The sequence below is a fragment of the Podarcis gaigeae genome (assembly GCF_964106915.1).
Source record: "Podarcis gaigeae genome assembly, chromosome: 9".
NCBI classification, from domain to species: Eukaryota; Metazoa; Chordata; class Lepidosauria; order Squamata; family Lacertidae; genus Podarcis; species Podarcis gaigeae.
The window spans coordinates 16,416,060-16,431,088 of record NC_139685.1 but is presented as its reverse complement, the minus strand read 5'-3'; positions in this window follow the sequence as shown (position 1 = coordinate 16,431,088).

The following is a 15,029-nucleotide window of genomic DNA, read 5'->3' as shown; positions in this document are numbered from 1 at the left end:
GCCCCTGAAGGACCAGGTGCGCAGCCTGGGAGTCATTTTGGACTCACAGCTGTCCATGGAGGCACAGGTCAAATCTGTGTCTAGGGCAGCTGTTTACCAGCTCCATGTGGTACACTGGCTGAGACCCTACCTACACGTGGACTGTCTCGCCAGAGTGGTGCATGCTCTAGTTATCTCCCACTTGGACTACTGCAATGCGCTCTACATGGGGCTACCTTTGAAAGTGACCCGGAAACTGCAATTAATCCAGAATGCAGCAGCTAGACTGGTGACAGGGAGTAGCTGCCGGGACCACATAACACCGGTCCTGAGAGATCTGCATTGGCTCCCAGTATGTTTCCGAGCACAATTCAAAGTGTTGGTGCTGACCTTTAAAGCCCTAAACAGCCTCAGTCCACCTGAAGGAGTGTCTCCACCCCCATCGTTCAGCCCAGACACTGAGATCCAGCACTGAGGGCCTTCTGGTGGTTCCCTCATTGTGAGAAGTGAGATTACAGGGAACCAGACAGAGGGCCTTCTCGGTAGTGGCCCCTGCCCTGTGGAACGGCCTCCCATCAGATGTCAAGGAAATAAGCAGCTATCTTATCTTTAAAAGACATCTGAAGGCAGCCTTGTTTAGGGAAGTTTTTAATATTTAATGCTGTATTATTTTTAACATTGATTGGGAGCTGTCCAGAGTGGCTGGGGAAACTCAGCCAGATGGGCGGGGTATAAATAATAAATTATTATTATATTATTATTATTTAAGCAGAGTGCAAGAGACCTTGGGCAGTAGCCAGTGAAGTGGTTCCATTAGCACAAGGACGTCTGGCTCTGTAATGGAACTGTTGTTCCCTCTCCTTCCCCTGTGTGTCCTCTAAATCTTTTGTGGGGCTTCCCCAACCCTCCAAAATAAAATTTGGAGTGAGTTCAGAAGTGTGCAGGAATAGGAAAGGGTGGGGAAGTTCCATAGAACAAATGAAAATCCTTGCACTAACAGAACTACATATTTGGATACCACCTGTTGCCTATAGGTAGACCAGATTGCCTCTGTCTACCATGACTCTTTTAAGAACAGGCAAGTACATCAGGTTTGATTTCTCCTACTGTCTCATTCCCCCCCCCCCCCCCAGTCTTAAGCTGCATTTGCCCAATTTCTTCAATAGTGTGAAGTTTTCTTTAGGGTTTTTTTTTTAATTTAAAAAAGTCTGTATGAAAATCTGCATGCATTTTCATGTGTATTTCTTCTAGTTCTTGCATTTTTGCAAGCAATTTGTCCTAATGTACACTTTTGTGTATGCTTTAAAAAAAAAAACTTATTGAGAACTGCATCACAAAATCTGGAGAAGAGTAGGTTTTGAAGGGCAGCTGTGCACTGGCTCAGGAGGTGTGGATTGCGCAGATTTGCATTAAAAAGTGAACGAGTTTCTTCTTGTCCAACTCTAAATCCTATCCACCTCTGCAGCAGTTTCCTCTGACTCTTCCCTGCTTGCTCACATTGACTCACTTTGCAGGCCTAATTAAACAAAGAACCATATTGTGCAAGCAGCCCCAGCCCCCAGGGATCATAAGAAAGGAATAAAGACTCTGACAATGTGTTATGGAATTAAATTAAGCCACAACTTTATTAAACTTCCAAATGTAGGAAAACCTTGGCTTAGGCATTGGACATGTACCTCTCCCAGCCCCCCAGCCGGGGGAACTGAGAAACATCAGGGTAATTGGGATATGGGGGTACACTGCTAGACATAAGTGTAGCAGGCAGCCCAGTCCATATTCCTGCACGCAGGGTAGTTCACTGACAACCTTTTGGTGTATGGCCAGTGATACCCATTATATAACCCCTTTTAAGAGGGGACCCTGGAATCGATGCCACAGGGGGGGGAGTCACCACTTCACGCCCCCCTCCCCATTATAGGGAAGAAAAGACTAAAGGATTCCACCCAAGGCCATAAACCACCAAAGTTGTGACAAATTGCTACGGGGAAGACAAAACCTGCCAATGCAGGAAAATTATTTCCTGGTCCTTCAACTGCAATCAGTCAAAGACCACAGCAGCGCCTGCTAAACAGGAAGAAAAAGTCAACCTGCAAACAAGAAAACATTAAACTAAGGGAGGGTAGGGAGGGTGAATCTCCTAAGCCAACTGCCTGGCTACTGTCAGCTCCACCCCCTATATATATATATTTGGGACTGGCCACACCTCCCAGCAATGAAACTTGACTACTGAGGCTGGGCGTGAACCACCAAATAATAACATTGAGAGGCAGACCAGTCCCTGTTTGCCATTAAGTTCCCTGGGAACTGTAGCACCACACGTGACCATGCAAAGGGAACCCACAATGTAAAGTATGAGTGCTCATTCAATTGGGGAAGCTTTGGTTGTAGGTTTTATCCTCCTATTCTTGCATTGCAGGGGATTGAACTCCTCAGAGTCTCTTCCAACTCTCCAATTCTACGATTCTACGATTTGTTTAGACTGGGGCAAGTGAGCAGCCCCATGGCAAACATCAGGCTCCAGCTACATACCTAGGTGAAGGACCTATGCTCATACCAGAGTATGAAAATGAACAACACACATATTTATATGAAGGATTTTTTTTATTCAAAGGGATCTCCATTTGCCAACTAATCAGAAAATATAACTTCGGGCAGTGGAGCCCAAGTTCTGCATCATATATTTAATATATCTATTCCCTGGACCATTACATTTTTCAACTATTTTGGAATTTAGGTAGATTGGTCATTTATTCTTACATGCTCTGCACTTGAAAAGCTCTGACTGCCATACTCATCGATATTGAACAGTTATGATTCAGGATATAATAGCTGAAACCTAATTGCCTTGATGGATTTTTTCTTGATACAGAACAGTAGTCTAGGTGATAAAGGTTAGCATTAACAGCCAGCGATCTAGTCATGGGTGAATCAAAGGCACTCACAGTCTCCACTTGTCTTAACATTTGTACTAAAACCTTTGCGTCCCAAATTAGGGTAGAAAGAAATATTCAGGAAGCAAAGGTTCAGGAAATTATGGGTAAATCTACACAAGTTCAGAAGTACTGGGGAAATATTCCATCACATAGTAGCATAGAATTGCAAGTTTGAAAAGGACCCAAAGGCATCCAGCCTCTGCTTTAAAACTCCCAAGGAAGGAGATTCCACCACTTCCCAAGGGAGTCTATTCCACTGTTGGACAGCTCTTATCATCTGTCAAGGGCACACCCCAACATGGCAGATAGTTAATTCTTTATTGTTAAAGCTAACCCAGTTGTTTCTATGGTTCCAAACACCCATGCACACCAGTCTAGCATCTAGGAAGCTATTTCCACCTTCCCCTGATGCACACTTGTCAGTGAACTGCTAGTCCCTGACACCATCTGAAAGTTCTTCCAGATGTTTAGTCAGAATCTCCTTCTGTGTAACTTGAATCCATTTGTTTAGGTCCTATAGTACCTTCTGAAGCAGGAGAAAACAAGCTGGCTCCATCTTCCAGGTGACCACCCTTTAGATATTTGAAGATGGCTATCATATCTCTTCTCAGTCTCCCCATTCCAGGCAAAACATACACAATTCCCTCAGCTGTTCCTCATAAGGTTTGATTCCCAGACCTTTTATCTTCTTGATCACCCTCCTTAAAACATGTTCCAGATTGTTAATATCCTTCTTAAATTGTGGTGACCAGGACTGAACACGGTACTCCAGGTGGGGTCTGACCAAAGGCAGAATAGAGTGGGACTATGACTTCCTTTGATCATGATACTAGGCTTCTATTGATGCAGCCTCGAATAGCAGTAGCTTTTTCCCCCTACATAACACTGGTGACTTGTGTTAAGCTGGTGGTCTACTAAGATCTCTAGATCCTTGTCACATTTACAACTCATTGCTGTTGGCATCTATATGTCTTGAGAGAAAATGGAGCATGCCTCCAAGGTTGAAGTCAAAGCACTGCATTAACATCACCAAAGTGACCTCATCGTATGTAAACCTGGGCAGTGTATATGGAGGTCCTGGAATGCCCAGATGAGAAGACCTTGCTCTTGGCCTCACTGACATGCTCCAAAGGAAAGCAGAACAATATATTTATATTTGGCAGCAGCTTGCCTGCAGGAGTTGCCAGAAGTAGGGGTGCAAGGTGCTATTTGAACATCTAAGGCAGGGTGAGCAAAGTTTTTCTGCAGGGGGGCGGTCTACTGTTCCTCAGACCTTGTGGAGGGCCAGACTATCTATATCTATATCTATATATCTATATCTATATCTATATCTATATCTATATCTATATCTATATCTATATCTATATCTATCTACTATATCTATATCTATCTATATCAATATCTATATCAATATCTATATTAATATCTATATCTATATCTATATCTATATCTACATCTACATCTACATCTACATCTATATCTATATCTATATCATCTATATCTATATATCTATATCTATATCTATATCTATATCTATATCTATATCTATATCTATATCTATATATCTATATCTATATCTATATCTATATCTATATATCTATATCATCTCTATATCATCTATATCTATATCATCTATATCTATATCTATATCATCTAGCTAGCTAGCTATATCTATATCTATCATCTATCTATCTATCTATTCATCTATCATCTATCATCTATCATCTATCTGTCTGTCTGTCTGTCTGTCTGTCTGTCTGTCTGTCTATCTATCTATCTATCTATCTATCTATCTATCTATCTATCTATCTATCTATATCTATCTATCTATCTATCTATCTATCTATCTATCTATCTCTCTCTCTCTCTCTCTCTCTCTCTATCTATCTATCTATCTATCATCTATCATCTATATCTATCTATCATCTATCATCATCTATCTATCTAAATCTATCTATCATCTACCTATCTATCATCTATCTATCTATCATCTATCTATCTATCTATCTATCTATCTATCTATCTATCTATCTATATCTATCTATCTATCTATCTATCATCTATCTATCTATCTATCTATCTATCTATCTATCATCTATCATCTATCTATCTATCATCTATCTATCATCTATCATCTATCTAATCTATCTATCTATCAATCATCTATCCACACACACACACACACACACACACACACACACACACACAAATTCCTATGCACCCTGTGAGGGGGGCAAGTAGTCCTCCTCCCCACAGACACCCAGCCCCAGCAGCCTTCTTGGTTTGCCGCCTGCCTTATTCACCGAAGAGCTGGTGGCAGTGATGCAAAATGTGCTTCCTCCTCACACTGCGCTTACGTCCCCAAGGGCTGCCACCACCACCACTGTGGCTTCTTCTTCTTGTGAAGCGGGTAGACAAAACGAGCTTGTCCACTCTACTCTCTGGCCCACAGGAGCACCAGGGTGGCGGCAATGACGGTGGAAGGAAGAGGCTGAGCGGCAAGAGCTCTGCCAATCAAACCAGTCGCATCAGAGCTGCCGCAGCTGGTCAGCCTCTTCCTCTCATCCCCATCGCTGGGAGTCTCGACTTCATGGCGGGTTCCGGCTTTGTGGCGCGGGCTGGATTTATGAGACTGAGGGGCCGCATCTGGCCCCCAGGCCTTAGTTTGCTGACCCCTGATCTAAGGGACTACTCTCCAGAATTGTGTAGGGTTTACTCCTTAGCCTTTTCTTCTTCTGAAGATATCCTGCAAGGCGGTGAAGGTTTAGGATCAGTTTTCCTTTTCCTAATGGGCTACCTTCCCAGGTTAATGTGTCCCATCGGCCCCTGACTTCCCTCTACAGCATGTGCAGTAACCGCCTGCTTGACTATTGGACCCACTATTGATCTCATCCACTCAGTCCAGCGGAACCTGTGTTCACATGCAGGGGAAGTTCCTAACACACCAAGGGTTTGAGACCCATCAGTTACCCTCACCTGGTTTAGCCAGCCATTTGAAGCTGTTTCCTGGGATGTGGCTGCTTCTAGGAGCCACAGGTGAGGGTTGGGACCAAAGGTGGACAAACTACCCCAGAAGGAGCATGATGTGTCCTGCACCAGAGGTACTACCTCTCCCCCCACACCCCACATGTGCTATTGGCAAGCCACATGTATCCCCCATCTTATATTTCTGCAGTTGGTTTTTCCTACCTAAGTTTTCTTGCTTTACCCAGGAAAATCCACTGTTTACCGCTGAATTGGAACAAATGTCAATCTGCCCAAAAGCCTATCGATGTTTCTTCCAATTCAGCAGTAAACAGCAAAGTTTTCCCAGAGGAAAGTGGCAGAAAAAGGGGAAATGTGGTCAAGCCTTCTGTTACTAGTGATGAGCTAAATAAATAACCAAAAGTATTGTGCTGATGAACAAATTGCCTTCCATTGTCTCCAGAGACAATGTGAACAACTTACTAGAGACTAAGGCCACAGCCACGCTATATATTTAAAGTCATATGATCCAACAGTCATGGCTTCCCCCAAAGGATTCTGGGAACTGTAGTTTGTTAAGGATGCTGAGAAATGCTAGGAGACCCCTGTTTCTCTCACAGAGCTTCAATTCCCAAAGTTCTTATGAGCAGAGGGATTCATTGTTAAACCACTCCGAGAATTGAGTTCAAAGCTTCTGGCCTTATTGCTGATTTTTCTTTAAATTTTGGCAGTGGATTATATTGGCAAGGGAAGATCACATTTCCACATTTTTCTTCCTTTAAATTACGCAAATGTCAGAGCTGCCTCTAGATCCCAGCTCACAGAGGACCAACGCCAGGTTGATGTAATGTACAAAAGTCTTTATTGAAGTTTAGTTTCCATTTCAACGCCAGAGCGTGCAGCCCTACGTCTTAGACCTTAGATCGGCGAAGTCCCGTCTGAATCACTTCCCCTTCCGCACCAGTTTAAGATCCTAGCCCTGCTCCACCTTCTGCGCTGTTCTCTCCTCCTCTGGGTCCTCCTGCCCGCTGGGGCATTGCCCTTTCTGGACTCTTCCGACGCTGAGTCGCTCAGCTCCTCCCCCTCCCTCCGGCGGGCTTTAGGACCAGGTTCCCAATCCTCATTCTCTGCTGTCCCGCGCTCCTGTACATTTGAACTTGCCTCTCGCGCCAACCCAGTGACCTTTCTCCTAACCGTCACACTGCTTGTGTCACTGCTTCCCCCTTCCGGGACACTGGCCGGATCTGACCTTCCCCCCGTTGTCAGACTCTCCGATGGAGGCGTGGTCAGCCCTGTCTCGTCTTCTCTCCCTGGTGGGGAATGCACTGGCCCCGATGCTTGGGACTCTTCCCCCCCACTCCGCTCTGGTGGGGAAGCTGGTCCTGATTTCCATCTACTGCTCTGGGAGTCCCTGCTGCCCCCTTGCTCCTGGAGCGTTCCCCTTGGGAACCCCCTGCCCTTGGCTGCTGGCGCCCCCTTCTGTGAATCTTCCGATTCGCTGGAGAGGCTCGTGGAATCCCTCAGACCACTTTCCTCTCCTGCGCTCCCCTCGGATTCCTCCCTCTCGCTCTCCATCTCCTCTCTTCTCTGCGCCTCTGCTCCTGAACCCCTGACAGCAAACGTATCTGACTACTTCCATTTCTTGTGCACCTATGGCAACTTGCCCAAAACATGAATGGAACGTGCATTTTCCAAAGTGCTGAAAGAAATAGAAAAATTGGGGGAAAGCATAGCAAAAGGTAATTTCAGAAACTCTCCTGAAGTTATGGACATTGCAACAGTTAAATATCAAAAGCATCTGCCGTCTATTTTCAATCTATGCTCATTCACACTTCTAGGTGAGTAATGCTTTTTATAAAACAAACATTTTGGATAAGGCAAGGGTCAGCCCACCTCACTGGCAATCACACAATTGTCTTTTTTTAAGTTTCTGCAACCAGCTGATCTGCTTTGACTGACAGATACAGATAAACAGAACTTTGTTTTCCACTTAACGTTTAACTACATGCTCCCTGAATAATTTGATCACTTAAATTTTTTTAGAGGATGTTGATTGACAAAGAGCAATGGAACTTCCTTATGTTTGTTCTTCTCAAGAAAGTCCTCATTTGAGAGGGAGAGGCAATAGTTAGACTTTACCAGGGGTCCAGTGTGACTACAGAAAGGTCCATTACCTTGAGTTACAATAAATAAATAAATAAATAAATAAATAAGCAGACGCTTATAAAAACTGCAGGTTATTACAAGAGTATTGCCAATGATCTTATCTGTTTACAATTTATCTGTAAATATTCAATAAACCATTATTTTATAAAATGTTTGTTGTCTTGATTTCTTATTCTTCTGGTAAGCTTCGCCATTTCTGCGTATTCCACAAGTTTTTGTATCCATTCTTCCCTTGCTGGGACTTCTGCTTCTTTCCATTTTGGGGTGAGTAATATTATTACTACTGTAGTAGCATGCATGAATAAGCTTCTATACAGTTTAGGTAGTTCTGTCCATATAATTCCCAAAATAAATATATTTAAAGTAGATGAATAAATAACCAAGTTAAGTTAATTTGGATAGGCAGAAAATATTAAAAATAAATTTAAGGAACCACAGAAAGAAGGGGAAGGAAGCCAAGTTTTGAAATGTTAAAATGATTGTAAAATTAGTGAAATGTATAAACTTGAAAAGTATAAGTAAAATTTGAAAAACTGGGGGGGGGGGGAGCAGAATTGTAGATCATGTTATGCACACTTGCTTTCCTGAAGCTTTGAATCTATTTGCAGTGCCCACCTATTGTCAGATCTTCTGAAATTTGCTGCAAAAGCAGTGTTGAAACAGAACAAAAAAAGTTCTGGGTTTTGCTTGCTTTGCCTCATTCGAAGAGACACCACAATTGCTTTCACCCTAAACTCTGTTACCTGTAGTTTGAGAGTTTGCGTGCCTTCTTATGTGGCACACTTTCTCAAAAACACAAGGTCTGAGAAATCTTTATTTTCATACTTTTGCAGGAAACACCATCAGGTGTGGTAGCAGGATCGAGGGACACGCAACATAATAAAAAAGACATTAAGATTCATAGGACAATAAAAGACCTAAGCAGTGATTATATAAATTAAAAGAAATAGCAGCAAGCCTGTCCTAATGAGACAAAATCTAATAATTACATGAATAAATGTATTATAATTGATTTTTAAAATAAAAATAAATAAATAATCTACTGGGGAAAAGACAAAGGGTTGATGAAATAAAAAAAATGTATGAATTTACATGGGAATGACAGAAGGAAGTGTACTCTCTGGTCCCATAAGCTGGTCAGATAAGGTCATTAAGGAGTTTTCTGCACACCTCAGGGCCTGAGATATAGTGGCCCCCTCACTAATCTGAATAGCTCCACTCAGACTTGCTCTGTGTCTGCAATGGCTACCAATGGCTACCTTTTCTTTGATGCCACAGGAGGGCCATTTTAGCCTGTTTTTGGGTTGAATTCAACCACCACAAATATTCTTCTGCCATTGCTCAAGCCACCATCCCTCACAATCCATCGCTCACCAACTCTCCAGAAAACCAGGAAGCTCAAAGTGGTCTTACAAGCAAGAGAGTGACCTCTAAAAAGATCTAATCAATCACCAGGGTTATTTGCCTGTTCCAGAGGCTGAGAAAAGATATCACAAAATGGCTAGTCATGGAAACAGAAAAACCTCCTGGAGCTTTCATGAATCCATCTCAATTCATTCAAATTTGTTATCTCGTCCTGCAAGATCCACTAGCCTTATTGTAAGGCCCCAGTAAACTCAAATCTTACTAAGTAGTGATCTTTGTGTCTATGTTGTTGTTGTTGTTTAGTTATTTAGTCATGTCCGACTCTTCGTGACCCCATGGACCAAGCACGCCAGGCACTTCTGTCTTCCACTGCCTCCTGCAGTTTGGTCAAACTCATGCTGGTAGCTTCAAGAACACTATCCAACCATCTCGTCCTCTGTTGCCCCCTTCTGCTTGTGCCCTCCATCTTTCCCAACATCAGGGTCTTTTCCAGGGAGTCTTCACTTCTCTTGAGGTGGCCAAAGTATTGGAGTCTCAGCTTCACGATCTTTCCTTCCAGTGAGCACTCAGGGCTGATTTACTTCAGAATGGATAGGTTTGATCTTCTTGCAGTCCATGGGACTCTCAAGAGTCTCCTCCAGCACCATAATTCAAAAGCATCAATTCTTTGGTGATCAGCCTTCTTTATGGTCCAGCTTTGCGCCTATATAAGCTAGCAAATTCTTGGACATTTAGAGTTGCTTCTGCTAGGGGCTGGGGGGGGGGGGAATGGAATCTCATGCAGCCTAAAAGTATTTGCCTGGTATGCAGTGATGAGATCCATGCGTTCTTTTCCATTTCCAGGTAACAATTAATGCTAGAGGTTAGGTCTGGGAAGTGATCCATGTGGATAAATTGTTAACTTATGTTCATTTAAGCCTCCCAGGTCTTCAAGATCATGTTGGTTTTAATTTGAAGGATAAAAATTCCATCAGGCTTTGAGTAATTTACTGTCTTAGGGATACATTTATATCCAAACTTCTGTATCAAGACTGGAGTGATATTTTCTGCCAACTCAGGAAAGAATTTGACAAATGCACAGAAGAGAAGTTCCATGTTGGTCAGGATGGGGATATTATTCTTAAACCACCCTTAAGTCTCAGATGTAAAGGTATTAGATTAGTGGTCACGGTAGCCCCACTGAAATTACTGCAAATTGTGGCTAAAGGAAAGAATTCTGAATGCCAGTAACACTAGTTGGAAGCTTTGTAGATGCTGGACACGTTCTCTGAAGCAGCTGGGATTGAGCACTGACCACAGTGGGCTAGAGACAGATATTATATGATCATTCATATATTTCTTTATTCCTAATTCTAGGTCAAAAGTAGGCCCCTTTGGCAGCTCCACAACTCATTTTAATTCTGCATCCATTATGTTTGGCAGCTGCAAGATTCACTTCAATCTGCATCCATTATTTTTCTGCCTTCATTCCTGGATAGCATAGATAGGACATGAATGTGTCAATAAATCCTCTCTCTGCTTTGGAAAATGACACATACCATTTCTGGGAGGTGCAGAGAAATGCAGGGCACAGAGACAGAATTTAAATACATTGTGTTGGCATCGAAAGGTCCAAGGCGGTTTATGAGCTTCACATCTGTTCAGAAGATGTGTCCAAGCTGTGATGGTATGGTGACATGCTGCTTTCACCTGTGTAGTAAATTATCTGTACAACCTTTCATTTCCAGCTAGTCTCAAGGACTGGAGGTTATTTTGGAATGGATCAGATCAAACAAGCTGAAGCTTAAGATGAGAGGGGTGATGTTTTCAATGGGACCAATGTTGAATGGAACCCCATTGCTCTCCTTGATGGACCAAATGTGCACTTGAGAGATCCTCTATGGAGATACTGTACATATAGTGAGGGACAGGCACAAACTTGAGGGCCTTCTAGCAGCCCCCTCACTGCAAGATGCAAGGTTACAGAGGGAACCAAGCAGAGGGCCTTCTCGATAGTGGCGCCCACCCTGTGGAATGCCCTCCCATCAGATGTCAAGGAAACAAACAACTATCAGACTTTTAGAAAACATAAATTTATTATTATTCTTATTATTCTTATTATTATTATTGACAGACATGTTTTCAGCCCCCTCAATATTTGTTGGAAAGGGGCCAGGCCTCCTCAATGTTGAGGGGGCATGTTGCAGCTTCAGCGGCCCGCTTCTCAGAGTGCTTGGCCTCCTCTAGATGATGCCATGTCGAGCATGTGATGTCACAGGACGCACGATATGTGTGTAACATCAAACACATGCAATGCGCACTTGGTCCCCTCAGTCTTGGTGACAACCTGGAGCCACTGGTGAGGGCTGCCTTTTATCAGCTTCAGCTGATCTGCTGGAGCATGCTAGTCACTAACACCTTGCTTATGTCTTAAATGACTTGGATCAGGTTATTTGAAGGACCACCTGTAGTTGCAGAAGCCTACCCAGGCTCTAACACCTGCCTTAGAGGTTCTATTCATGTGCCTGCAAGTCAGATCTGCCAGGCTGGTTTTATGAGGGACAGAATTGTCTCTCTAGGTGGTGCCATCTTTAAAAATGTCATTCCATTGTGGACACACCTGGCTGCTTCCCTGATACAGGCTTTAAATACCTTTTTTATTTCAGTCTGTTTTAATCAATGCTGGCTTTATAGTTTATTTTCAACTGTTATTGATATTCTTTACTTATTTTGAATGTTATTGTTGTTTTACTCCTGTTGTTTTACTCATTGTATTTATTAGTTAATTATAGATATACTTCATTGTTTTACATTTTTAACTTGGCAAGGTGGTACGATATAAGAGGTGTGAGCAGAGCCCCAAGATCCATCTTCTATCTGTGCTTTTTTTTAAAAAAAGTGAGTGATATTCAGCTGAAGAGATCTGGGTTCAAGATTCCAGTCTGCATGAAAACTCTCTGGACAAGCAACTCTTTCTGTTGGCTTAACATATATCACAGGGTTTGTTGTGAGGACAAAATGGTCAGGGAGAGAACACTACCCTGAGCTCTTTGAGGGGTAAAAAATACATTAATGTAATGATAAATTCCTGACTGCAAGCTCTAGAAATGTGAGACGAGATTGTCTTTGTACCTCTCCAGCTAAATACCAATCCAACCCCACTTCTGCCACTAGCCTCATATTTCCTAAGTCACCCCTGAACAATTTATTATATGAATTTTATCCCCTAATATGAGGAGCAATTGTATCCAGTGCAGTTCCCCCACCCATTCACATTTAGGCAGCCTCTGGTTAAGCTAGAGATCCCTGTATCTATAGGAAGAAAGTATATTATTGTGGAAGTTCCAGCAGTATAAATCCAGAGGATCTCCTGTGAATTGCTGGTGCAACTGACAAGACTGTGACTGCAGTCTCTTGATATATATATATATATATATATATATATATATATATATATATCAAACAAACAAAAGGGACACACTGTCACACCAAGAAATACCACCACATGCCAAGCCGAACAACTGCTGTAAATTCTGTAGGAATTGTACCTTGGAAGCTGTGACACTGAAAAAACAATGCATGTGGAAACCGGGGAATTGAATCTTATGTTACACTGTCTTCCCATCGGTGTCACTCTGTTAGTTTCTAGGAAGTTCCTTTCAATTTTGTACCCATCAGAATCATGTTCCAGTGTATTTCTAGGATTTGGGGATATTTTAACAAACAAGTTAAAGGTTACTAACCATGAAAAAAAATATTCTGCAGGGATTGTATTATCCCTACAAAAGTCTTTTTTTATATTGCTGACTTTTGTATAATGCTTAAGGGATTTGGAAAGCAATGTATGTAATGATGATGCTTAAGTTACAAATGAAAAGTGATAACAAAAATGTTACAGGTATAGAATGCAAGCAACCTTTTCAGTTCATGGTTTTGCAGCATAACACATCCTGGGAGAGTTTGCCTGTAAAGCAAACATTGCAAGTTTAACACTGAGCGACGCTGAAATGAACAAGAATTACTTCCTATTGTCTGACGATCAATTCAGTGTGAGCTTTTTGGGGGGTGGGGAGGTGTAAAACAAAGTGTGTTCTCCTTCATGGAGAGCACGTGTTGCGGTGGGGTCTGCTGAGCCACCCCTCTGTTACCAGGCAGGGTCTCTAAAGATCGCCTGGGGCAGTGATTGGTTCACTGGGTTGCTGGGGTAAAAGTTATGTTGCAATTTTGGTGGGAGGGGTAAAATGTTTAAATACTCTGCACACAGCCTGGAGCTTTCTCTTTGCTGCGTGCAACGGATCACCCGCCCACCCGCCCTTGAGTAAGTGGTTGTTGCATTGACCTTGCTATGCCTGTCATAGGGTCGTCTGCCGTTGGGGCAGGGGCCTGGTAGGAATTTTGTCCATCTGGCTGATTGGCTGGGCCATTTGGTTTTTGCCTACTGCGTAGCAAATCGTCACAACTTGTAAGGTTGCGGTTAGACATTGGTTATAAATTGGTGAAGGAGGGGTTAGGATAGGCTGGGCCTCCCCCTCCATGGTTGCTGCGGAAAGGGAATTCCGTTAAAGGAATCCTGGGGCTTGCCATCCTTTCGTCCAATCCCTGGAATGGGACTAGGTCCGGCAAGCCTTCGGGGAGCATGCGGGTGAGAGTTGAGGGCCTGTGGCTCAGCTCCATTTCTCCCCGACTTGCTTTCCCCCGCACTGTCTTTTGGTGGTGCCCGGAAGTCAGTTCTGTCCCCAGGCGGGGGGACAGATAGTCTTAACCAATACCTAAACAACCACTCACGGTTTTGTATTTAAATAAAGTTGTGGCCAAAATTATGCCAAAAGCCTTAAACAAAAATTAAGTGTGTGTTGTGAGTTATTTGGGGGCTGGCTTGGGGACCTCGACACGCAAAAGCACCTGATCTCTAACTTTTAAAATTGTAAATAAAATTAATTTGACCATAATATTAGGATGGTTCCCCCCTTTTATTTCCTTCCCCCTGCTTCCTTTGCAAAGAGAGACTTAGGAGTAATGTAGATGGCCCAGTGCAAGGATAGAACAAGTTTATTGATCCCACAGGTTTCTAGCAGTGGTCAATAAAAATAAACTTCTTACATGACTCAGTCAATGAAAAGGTGGCTAGGGGGGAAACCGATGTGGTTTACTGTAGGGCATTCTACTAGAACCAACCTGATTTCTATAGACTGATCTATGCAACCCCCTGTTCAGACAATTCATGACCATTTGCAAATACTCTTACCTTATTCTGTCATTCTCTTCAAGCAACAACTTGTAAGTCCCACAGAAGGTGAAGCTATGCAGGTTTAGGTCTGCTCCGTGATAACTGCCTGGAAACCACATCTATATGTCATTGGCAGGAGGGGTGAAAGGCAGAATGGAAATGAAAGAAATGACATAAATAAAAGACCCAATAAGTTGTGCTCATTGTGTTACTTAAATCTGTCCTGGAATTCTAGTTAATATTGATCCAGAGTAGATTCCAATGTATAGTTAGCAGAGTAAAAACTTAAACACGTTGCAGTATTCCCAAAAAATAGACCAGAGGCAATTAATATTTCATCCAACAGAGCTTTACTGCTACTGAAGGCATATGACTATAATGGTCACAAATCCAATACATTCAGGAGTGGCACTGTC